We start from the raw sequence: 12,490 nt of genomic DNA, 5'->3' as shown, positions 1-12,490 counted from the left end.
GTGAAGAAGCATTGAATGCAAGGAATTGAATACATTCAATACTTTGTTCTTCTAAGCTTCAGTGTTTCACATTTATTTACTCTATCATCCTCAGTTATTTTTCTGAGTGAAACTCAAGAGTGTGGACTCTTGAGTGGGATTGTCACTTTACGGGTAGTAAGGGGGAGTGATTGAGCGAATCAATTGTGGTACTGCAGCACTAAGAGCTTGATTAATCTTGGAATATAGTGACATACTCAGAGGTGTTCTGAGCACTGGACATAGGTCAAGTGGTTGAGACCAAACCAGTATAAATCCTGTGTCTACTCTCTACAGTGAAATCACTCTAACTCACACTCTCTGTTTCTATTTAGATTATTGTTTTAATATGCAAGATTTTTATAACTCACTCACCCAATTCACCCCCTTCTTGGATGAGATTGCCACTAACATTTAGTATTAGAGCAGATCTCTTTTGTAAAGATTTAACAGTCCGAAGAGAGATCCCATGGCAGGATTCAGAGACAGTATGCTACTCGAAGGGTGTTCAACATCAAAACCACCTGGCTTCAACGGAGAAAATTATACCTTATGGAAGATGAGGATGAAAATCTTCATCAAAGCCACCAAGTATAGATTATGGATGTGATCAAACATGGCAACTACATTCTGATGAAAACCGTAGATGGACGACAAGTTCGTAAGAGTCCCAGAGAGTTCGATGATGAAGATAGAAAGTTGGTGACGCTAAACGATAAAGCTATCAACATACTAACCTATGCACTAAGCCAAAGAGAATATTTCTGAGTTTCTAGTTTGGAAACTGCAAAGGAAATGTGGGAAGCACTGGAGATAGCTCAAGAGGGAACTACCAGTGTAAAGTAGAGCAGAATCAACACTCTCACCACAAAGTTCGAATTATTCAGAATGAAGCATGGAGAGAGCATTCGGGACATGGAAGTTAGATTCTCGCACCTCATAAATCATCTCACTGCACTCGGAAAGAAGTATGGTCAGGAAGACCAAGTGAGGAAAATCTTAAGCGGTCTCACAAAAGAATAGGAGCTGAAAGTAACAGCCATTGAAGAAACAAAGGGAGAATCAATTGGCTTGGTTGCAGCATTACCTGGAAGTCTTGCTGAATATGAGAGTAAGCAAAAATACAAAAGGAGATGAATGAGAAAAACCACAAAGGCATTGCTCTCAAAACTCAAGAGAGTGAAGATGACAATGAAGACGACTTGAAGATGACGAAATGGGTCTCATCGTCAGCAGATTCAAGAAATTCTATAGAAACAAAGCCTTGAAGGAGGTTTCAATCAAAACGCAAAATCTCCACATCTCAGAATGTCACATCCAATAATATGGAATTAGGAATAAGAATATCCCTAAATATTTAAAGGCCAAAAATGACAAGGAGAAATAGAAGAATTTTGGTGGAAAATAATTATTATAATTTTCCAAGCCAATTATGAAAAGTTTGACTAACTAAGGAAAATTGGTCATGAATAATTATGAAAAAATAATTTCGAGTCTCAGAAAATTAAGAAAAAATAAGGAAATATTCCTTGAGAATTATATGGGATTATAAAATTAGTTTTATGATCAATTTGCCCTTAGAGAAATTACAAAGGAATTTAAGGGCAATTTAAGCTAGTTAAGGTCTTTATTTGGAAAATTCCAAATAGATATTTTTTAAGAAGAATAAAGTCCCAAGAAAATTCCTATGATATCCCAAGGAATTATAAGAGATTATGGAATTAAAATAAGACCCTCAAGTGTCCAAGATTTTTCCCAATTCCTCTGAAAAGTGGAAAAATCATTAAAGAGAAGGAAATTAGTTTTCCATCTTATTTAATTATTGGGAAATTAATTTTGAGACGAAGAGGGCAATTTGGGAGGATAAAAATGAGGAGAATAATTTATGGATCTGACAGAAAATAATTACAGAGGCCAGAGTACTATAATTTTAGAAAAGAAGTTAAACCCGGAGTAAAAGTGCACCGATAAAGCAAGAAGTAGAGTCTTGCACTTTGCTTGGCCCACAAGTTGCCAATTGTCAAGCCTTTAATGGATGGTAATTAAAGCTTTCCAAGTATCAAGCTACCAATGGAGAGGATCTTGACTTTGGAATTTAATTACATTATGATTTAAGTTTATTAAGAGAGAGGATTAAGACTAATTAGGCTCTTGACACATGGCATATCATTAATGATGGTTGGTGAGATATTTTGTGAGCATTAATGAGCTTTTTCTCCCCCATAATCAGACCTCATTTCGTGCTAAAGGGAAAAGAGAGAGAGCAAGAGTGATTTTGTGAAGAGATCAAGCAAAAGCAAGCATATTTGACCTTCTAACTAAGATCCAAGCTTGGTAAGTTATCTTAAGATATTGCTTGCTTTGTTTTATTGATTGTATGGTTGGAAAAATCACTTCTTTTCCCTTCTTGTTGCTGGCCAAAATGGGTATAGTGTAGGGAAGGAGGTTTTGTTGCTAAACATAGTTAGAACACTATGATTTAAGATGGTTTCAAGTGGTTTAGTGTTGTTTAGAAAAGTTTTTCATGGTTGAACTTCAAGAGGTTTGGTTTGGCCAAGACCAAAACTGAACCCTAGGATGTGTTTTTCAAAGTTTTGAGGCTTCCATTGTGTTCAAAATGAAAAATGGTGTAGGGTAAACCTAAAGAACAAGAGTTGGAAGCCATAGAATCAAAGTTGCAATTTTTGGGTTTTGAACCCTAATGGTTCGGCCAAGCTGAAACTGAAGGAAGGAAATTTATTTTGTTAAATCCAAGTAGATATTTGGAATATAAGTCAAGAGGGAATTTTTAGGGTTTATGGAAATCAACTCTAAAAATTCAAGAACAAAGATGGAAGCTTTAAGGGGTTTAGGAGTTACTTGAGTTATGTTATTGATTTTATGAAGAATGGTTGATGATTCTTGTTGCCCTTTTTGTGGATTGCCATGTTAGGGTTTGGCACTTGTGGAAGCAAGAAGGAACAATAAGAAAAACAAAAAGCATTGGATCAAGGTCGTGGGATCTAATTAGCCATTAATGTTAACTTTGCATTGTTATTTATGGCATGTATGCATGCTATTATATGGTTGAACTATGATGTTGTGATATGGTTGCTCCTTGCATTTGTTGCCATGGCCTTGCATGTTGAGGTTGCCTATTTAAAAGGATTAGTTCTCCTATGATAGCTAATGTTGAAATGCTTTATAATGATGCATGTTAATGTTTTGGTTGATTGATCTTGCTACTGGGATTCCTTAAAATCTCATCCCCTAAATATAATATAACATTTTAGAGCTTGAAACTCCTATGAGCAAGCTGCAGATTGGAGACTAAAGTATGGTGTCTTGCCATAAAATTCGTGGACCCTTTTTTGTTATGTATATATTAAGCTAATAGTGTTGTAAGCACACTGACACTGCTATGTTCACGTAACTTTTGATTATGCTCCCAAACGCATTTAATCACAAATTTTGGCATGATTATAGATAACGTCCTGAGCTTCAATTTGATAGCTAATACATTAAAAATGGCCAAGTATACGAATTTTAATGATTTTTCAAAGTTAAAGGTCAGAATCTGGGAAAAAGGATTTTTGGCAAATGGACAATGTTGCATTTCACAAAAACCTGATGCTTTTTCATAGGGAATTGGATCATGAGATTATTTTTCCTTTAAATAAATTTTGAACCACCCCGTTTGGATTTTGTAGAATAAGTTATGAATTGTTGAAGTTGGGCCAGAAAACTGGATTTTTTACCCGATGAACAGTAAAAATCCGAAATTTAGCGTTTTTAAAGGTGAAAATTGAGCCCAAGACCATCCAATGTGGTCTAAAGTGGTTTTAAATGAAACCTAAGTGGATATAATAGTAAGGTGTGACACAGAACAAGCCAAAGGAACCGATCATCTGTTTGAGTGCAAAAAGCTAGGGTGCATCAAAGCAGAGTGTCCCCAGCTATCCAAGACAAAGGACAAAGAAAGAAGAAAGGATCTTACGGGACATTAAAATGGGTTCCAAAGGTACTTATGTGCTTAAGGACAACTCATACTAATCAAAAAGACCCAAGAAGGTATGGGTACCTAAACATAATTGTGTTATCACAGGTATGTCTCAAAGCATCCAGAATAGACAAATGGTACATTGACAGTGGATGCTCTATACTATGACTGTCGATACTGAGAAATTCACATTACTCAAAACAAAAGAAGGAGGTAAAGTAAGCTTCGGGGTGGCAATCAATCTGGAAGGATTACTGGAATCGGAGAAATAGAAAGTGACAAAGGAATGAAGGTTGAAGATGTGTACTATGTAGAAGGCTTGTGTCACAATCTACTCAGTGTTAGTCAAGTACCGACAAAACACAACTGGGTGATCTTCAATTCAGAAGAAATGCTTAGTCGTAAGTAAGATGACTTGCCATTGCATTGAAGAAGGAAGAATTGAATGTAAAGCTGAGAGCTCCAAGGGACGGTAATTGTTATACTCTTCAAATTGATTAAAAAATTACTGAAAACTATTTTATTAGCAAAAAGGAGGAAAGTTGGGTTTGGCACAAACATCTTCATGTGACAACCGTTTTTTAAAAAACCCATTTTAATCAAAGTTTTCAATCTATTCGAATGATTAACCATGATAGAAAAAAGAAGAAACCTTAAAATTTTAAAATCGCTATCATGGTTAAAAGAAATAAACTATATTACGAGCCACATCAATCGTTCACTTGGGCCTTGAACTTTCAAAGTCCAGAAATATCATTCAACCGTTAGCCCAAACCAAACTTACACTTTCAAACACACGAACTGATAAAACATTTTAATATAAGTCATAGAGCCCATTAGTCAAAAGTCAACACTATCAAATGAGTGTAATATGCAAAGTCTTAAATATCTCTGGCCTTCCAATGACCTCCATATCAGATAGTAGTAATTAAAAGTATTAGTTTACAGCATTAGAGTATATGGGCCCTATGTGGCAATATATAACAAGTCAGCACATAGAACAAAAGCGGGAGGCTATACAAGCTATAACAGCACACTATGCCTCCGGAGCCTTCCCTGATGGGCCACCACCTGAACTATCACCTGAAATGTAAAAACCAGGGGTGAGACAAATGCCTCAGTAACCAACTTTCCAACTCATCATACATACTAACACGTGCTCGTGAGGTGTCAAGTGGGACAGTTATTAATTCTCGAGAAACATAGATATATCCATAAATATAATTTTAATCATCCAAACTCTCACTATGGGGGCCAACACACAAGCCACATAAGTCTATCCCTCACTATGGGGGATTAATCAGACATATAGGCCTATCCCTCACTTTGGGAGACGAATAAGAAGCCACAAAGGCTGATCCCTCACTATGGGGGATGAAGGAAGAAGCCAACCAATGTGCACCAATAGCGGCCTTACCACGTGGTAGGATAGTGCTCAATCCAAAATCCAAATAACAACTAATCATTCACAATATAACGAAAAAAGTCTCAATCTTTTCTCAGTATAATCCATAAGATATAAATCATATATCTTTTCCAAACTTCTCAATCACAATTCCAAAAATCCCACAAGACAATTTTCATAGCCCAAAAGATATAATATATCTACTCAAATTCCAAATAACAAATATTATTCAAAAATAGGAAAATACTCACAAACAAATATTAGCACATATAACAAGTGAAAGTGGTTACCTCTCGCCAAAGCAATACTAAGGATTACCACAAGGTCAATCCTTTGCTCAACCAATAATTAATCTACACAATTAATATAACCACATATTAATATAAACTAATTAATTAATTAATTAAACTTCTCTATATTATTTAAATTTCTAATTTAATTAAATTTTTATTCTAAATTCTCGCAACTCTCATAACTCAAAAATTATTAAGTATTTTAGAAACAACTTAAAATTTCTAAAAGCCAAATTATTTATTTACCACCTCCAAATTATTTACCTTAATAAAAGGATTTTCCACAATTTCCAAATATAAAATTATTATGTTCTAAATTCTAAAAATCTCATTTTAAGTTTAAACCTCAAAATCAAACTATCAAAAATTCAATAATACTTCAAGTATTTATAAATAAATAATCTAATCAAAACTTTAATGGTATAACTACCATATATATATTTCCATAAATAATAAAATTTAGCTACAATAATTATTTTAAAACCTCCAGTCACCCAATAAATAAAACTAAACCGATTAAAATCTTAATAGTATGCCAAACAACCCAAATAAATTACTTAACTTGAATTTAATCGGTAAAAATATAATATAAATCATATATAATAGATTTTTCAACTAGAAAAACTAATTTAAATACTAAAAACCAACAAATGGACAAATCTAACCGATTAAAATTAACAACTCATTCACTTCTAAATTTCTATAGTCATCTTTTGTCAAAACTCAATACTTAGATCATATATAAGTCTCAAAATTTTCTCTAATAACTATAGTAATAATGTAAATAGGAAGCTTAAAATATACAGGAAATATTTATAAAGAAAGTTTGATAAAAAGAAGTAATTTTATGTACCTAAAATATCTTCAAAGCTTGTTTTCTCCTTCACCGGTCTGCTCCTCTCTTTCTCACCCACTCTAACTCTCTTTCTCTCTTTCCTTCTTGCGCGCCGGGGAACTGGATTGTGGGAAGTGTTAAAAATAACACTCCCACATATTTATTAGGCCCCCTCATTTCCTCTTCCATCTCCCAAACTCCCAACTCCCCACTCTCATCTTTCAACCTTCGCTCCCTTTTTTTCAACTTTCACATTCAACTTTCCATCGAAATTTGGTGAAAAGTTGAGTTCAACCCCTTTCTTTTTTTTTTTTGAAATTAGGATATTACATTGCACATGTTAACATGAATCAGCTTTCAAAATCAACAAAAGGGACTTGGTTATTGGTTTACCGAAAATTTATTACGAACATGATATTATTTGCGATGCTTGTCAGAAGGGTAAACAAACAAAGTCCTCGTTTAAATCAAAGAAGACAGTCTCAACCGAAAGGCCACTCCAAATGCTTCATATGGATTTGGTTGTTCCGTCAAGAGTCAAAAGTTTTAGTGGAAATCTGTATACTCTTGTGATAGTTGATGACTATTCGAGATTCACCTGGACTCTATTTCTTTCCTCTAAAGATGAAACATTTAATGCTTCCATTGTTTTTGCCAAAAAGGTCCAAAATGAGAAAGGTATCTCTATTGTGTCAATCAGGTATGATCACGGAGGAGAATTCAAGAACAACGAGTTTGCAGACTACTGTGACGAGCATAGGATTGATCACAACTTCTCAGCACCAAGAACTCCTCAACAAAATGGAGTTGTTGAACGAAAGAACAGAGTGCTCACTGAAATGGCAAGAGCAATGCTGAATGAGAAAGGGATTTCAAAAGTGTTCTGGGCTGAAGCAATGAGCACGGCCTACTACATCTCCAATAGAGCTTAGATCAGAACACTGCTCGGCAAAAATCCATATGAGGTATACAAAGGAAGAAAGCCTAACCTAGCTCATCTGAAGATCTTTCGGAGTAAGTGCTACATTCACAACAACAATAAAGAGAATCTCTGTAAATTTGATCCTAAAGCTGATGAAGGTTTATTTCTCAATTACTCTAATCCCAATAAAGCTTATAGAGTTTTCAACAAACACACTTTTACAATTGAAGAGTCAATACATGTTGTGTTTGCTGAAATTGAGCCAATTACAAAACCTCTAGATGATAATGCTGAGATCGTTTAAAATTTTCAAAAATTGAATTTAAACAAAATTTCAAATAAAGCACCTTCAGAAGAATTTTTAGAAAACAAAGATGATTCAAATGAACCTCTGTCACAAGAAAACTTAGAACAGCCTCCTGGTTTTGAAGATCCAAACTTCCCTAATCATTTTTACAAACTGAAAAAGGCTTTATATGGTTTAAAACAAGCTCCTAGAGCTTAGTACGAAGGCCTTAGCAATTTTCTGATAGAAAAAGGTTTTGAAAGAGGCAAAGTGGATGCTACTCTTTTTATTAAAAGATATAGAAATGAACTTTTGATTGTGCAAATTTACGTGGATGATATTATTTTCAAAGCTACTAATGAGGAACTCTATCAAGAGTTTACCGAGCTAATGCAGGGTGAGTTCGAAATGTTGATGATGGGAGAACTTAACTTCTTTCTGGGATTACAAATCAAGCAAAAGAAAAATGGCATATTCATATCTCAGATGAAGTATCTCAAGGAATTACTTAAGAAATTTGGATTAGAAAATGCCAAAAGCGTAAAGACTCCAATGAGCTCAACCATTTCACTGGACGTAGATGAGAAGGGCAAGGACGTAAATCTGACCAAGTATAAAGAAATGATTGGATCATTACTCTACCTCACGGCAGGCAGGCCTAATATTCAATTCAGTATGGGAATGTGCGCAAGATATCAATCAGCTCCCAAAGAATCACATGAAGAAGCCGTCAAGCGAATCCTCAGATATCTTGTCAATACACAAAATTTAGGAATCTGGTATCCGAAGAAAGGTGCAGAATATCTAATGGGATACTCAGATGCTGATCATGGAGGTTATAAGACGGACAGAAAGAGTACCAGTGGACAATGTCAATTCCTCAGAGGATGCCTTATCTCATGGTCAAGTAAAAAGCAGAATACTGTCGCAATATCCTCCACAGAATCAGAATATGTTGCCACTGCTAGCTGTTGTGCTCAGATTCTATGGTTAAAACAACAATTACAGGATTTAGGAATCAACTTGAGAGAGATTCCAATTCTGTGTGACAATACAAGTACAATAAGTCTGTCCAAGAATCCAGTTCATCATACCCAAATTAAGCACATTGACGTCTGACATCATTTCATTCGGGATCATGTTCAAAAGAAAGATGTAAAAGTAGAATTCATCCTCACTGAATATCAAATAGCAGACATTTTCACGAACCCTCTAGATCAACAGAAGTTCAACTACTTCAAAAGAGAATTGGGAATGGTAAATCCCAATGAACTGTAAGAAATCTCATATTATCTCTCTAATTTGAATCTTTAGATTTAATGTTTTGATGATTAAAAGACTAACTTGAGCATCAGAGTGTATAGAAATTTGTTTTGTAGGAAGCTCTATTTTGTCGAAGGAAAACATAGGCAAATAGAGTATGGAATAATCGATAAAGACATCGATAATCATGTCACCAGGAAGGGTTAGTTTATCGATCAACTGATCGATAAATTAAATATGTGAAGCAAGAAAATGAAGTTGGAAGGAGGATTATCGATAAGCTGATCGATGAGCCAATTATCGATCCCCACATCGATCAGGAGCAACAAGGATTTAAGACAAATCAATCAATATGTTAAGAATTATCAATAAGCTGATCGATAAATTTTTAATCAATCAAATGATTGATAAATCAAACTAGGTACGTATTTCTTTTATTAATATTTATCGATAACATGATCGATAATTTATTGCTCGATAACTTGATCGATAATTGCTTCAGTGTTCTTGTGTGTTCTTCATATTTATCGAACATATGATCGATCACTCATTGATCAATAACTTGATCGATAATTTTTGTGTTTATAATATTCACCTTTTGAAAACCCCCATCAGTTATTGAAGCCCTAACTTGATAAACTATTCCCCTGTTCCTACACAACGGTCCAAAAATCACTATTCAATTAAATTGCTGTTCCTTTTCCACTCTGAATCACTTCTAAAGCTCTTTCATTCTCCACCACATCTTTCAAACACTCTTCTCACTGAACATTCCCCAAAATTTCTTCTGGGCAATGAAAAATGACAAGAGTTAAACAACCGAATGTAGACGAAGAGGAAAGCACCAATAAACAAACCCATTCCAGAGACACTACTCCCTCGACTACAAAGAAAAGGTACAGACCGAAAGTGAGGGAGGAACCACCAAAGAAAAGAGGAGTTTTAAAGATACGAGAAAGTCAGTCTGAAGGGCAACCCACTCCTCAGAGAAAATCTCCACAGTCAAAGTCAAAATCCAAGCTACCAATGGTCACCAAGGAATCTAGAACAGAATCTGATGATGAAGCTTCAATTCAGAAAGCTGTGGAGGCTGCTTTACGAGTTCCTATCCCCAAGCAACGAAGACAGAAGAAACAGAAGGCAAGTGAGGGTGCGTCATACCAAGCTCCTAGCCAAGGTATTCCCTCTGAATCATTTGAATTTCTCATTGGGAACTTAGAGAAGGACGTAAACCAAGTAAAGTTCAAAGCTGATTTTGCCACCAGAAAATTCTGTCTTGTAGTATCTGTGAACTTAGAGAGTCTGAAAACTAATGATAAGATTAGACTAGATTTGGATGACCCTTTGAAATATTACTCGAACTGGTTAAGCATTAGAGGAGAATACTGCCCTGAAGTAGTCAAACGATTCTATTATAATATGGAATCCTGTGAAGAATATGATGAGCAGGATAATCTCGTAAGTGATTATCTTAAAACACACCTCAGAGGCAGAACAATTACTATTACTCCTACTAAGCTAAATGAGTTACTGGGGACAGAAGACCATGTGAGGGGAGGTGAAATAAATGATATCAAGGCCTATAAAATTTTGATGCAGAGTGACAATTTTCCTGGTGAGCTAAATTTTCCCCCTAAACAGATGTGTGATTATTACAGAATAATTCACTACATCTATTCAAGAAGCATGGTCAATAAATTTGGAAGCTTCTCCCACCTTAATCAGAGTGACTACCTTCTGCTAGCAAGGATAATTAGTGGAGAACAGATAAATATAGGAGCTCTGATCTATACTAAGATGAAGGATTTCGTGCTCAATAAATCCAGTCAACTCCTATCCCCTATCCTCAGCTAGCTACTTATCTGCTTCAAGTGAACAATATTGCACCAATAGAACCTGGTGAGGTCAAAGTGAAGGTCCCCTCTTTTGGGATAAATCAACTGAACAAGATGAAAATCTCTGTGCCCCTTCGACCTTCACAGAAGCTAGCTCAAAAAGATAAAGGAAAACAACCTGCTGCTAGCTCTTCTAGGCCCCAAGATGAGGCAGAATCCACTGCAACTCCCTCTCATACCTCTGGACCCTCATTTCTGGAAAGATCAATCAAGGAAATGTTCCAGGAAGAACTTCAAGAATTTGAGATGAGAGTGTATTTCATAGCTAAAGACTATAGAGAAGTCTCAGATAGGAAGTTTGAGGGTATTACCAAAATTTTGGATCTCCATTGCCAAGCCATGATAGTTTTGGAAAAGGAAGTCTCTCAGAAGTTTGATTATGTTGAGAAGGAAATCAGAGATCTTAAAGGAATAATAGCCTCTCTCTACAACAATTTCTCTGTGCCCAGCACTTCCTTCAATTTTAAAGACTTGCTTTCACATCCACCATCTCCTCCTTATCCTCAACCAGAACCACCTACCTCACTAGTATCCACTTCTCCTATTCCTAATTCTCCATCTGCACCTTCCACCTCTTCCACTCTTCCTCCTACCTTAGCCCTTATCACAGTTTCTCAGCCTATTCCCTCTCTACATTTTCCATCCATCTCTCAAGCCATCTCTTTACTTTCTCAGTTTCCCCCTCTTCCTATCATTGTGCCTACTATCTCTATTCCTTCTCCATCTTCTGATGTTGACAAAAAGAGGGGGAAGGAATCTAAGGAGCCTGTCTAGTTTAGTTTCTGTGTTTTTTTGCTGTTTAGTTTCTTGTACTTCTATCATGTAATGTGAACTCTGATGTTTAAACTGTTTCAATATTATCAGTAGTGCATTTCTGTCAGTTTTTAATGTGTCGTAAGTTGTTTATTGTTTCTTTAATTTGATTTATATTGTTATCTGTTGATATTTGATTAACTCTTCACATATGTTTTGTCATCATCAAAAAGGGAGAGATAGTTAGATTTAAGGTTTTGATGATAACAAACTTAAACAATATATGTTTTAGTAGGTTGATCGATCAGGTAATCGATCAAGTGATTATTGATCAGTTGATAGATAACTTTCCTGTGCAAACAAGTAACTTAGCAGAAATTTTAATTGATAACTTGATAGATAATGTGTTAATCGATCAATTGATCGATCATTGTTAAGATAGTTGTATTTAGAAGTCTGCAGAAAATTATCGATCAGTTAATCGATAAAATGTTGATCCAATAGCTATCAGATAATGGAACACAAATCTGGTAAGTATTTATAGATCACCTGATCGATAAATGAGTCATCGATGAGAAGACAGATAAATGGTAAAGCTCTCTACACACTTTGTTTTGTTTTAATCACAATTTATCGATCATGTTATCAATCAAAAGTTTTTTGATAACTTATTCTATAATTGCATCATAACTTGCCTATTTATCGTTTGGTTCAAGTGTTCTGTCATAGCCTTTGATCGATCACTTGATCGATCAATAGTTTATCGATCAAATGATCGATCATAATTATCTCTCTAGCTACTTTGTTAAGTTATATTTTTCGATCACCTGATCGATAATTC

The sequence above is a fragment of the Neltuma alba genome, unplaced genomic scaffold (genome assembly GCF_004799145.2).
Source record: "Neltuma alba isolate B1F8T4 unplaced genomic scaffold, ASM479914v2 tig00000794_pilon, whole genome shotgun sequence".
Classification (NCBI taxonomy): domain Eukaryota; kingdom Viridiplantae; phylum Streptophyta; class Magnoliopsida; order Fabales; family Fabaceae; genus Neltuma; species Neltuma alba.
Note: the sequence above shows the minus strand (reverse complement) of the source record.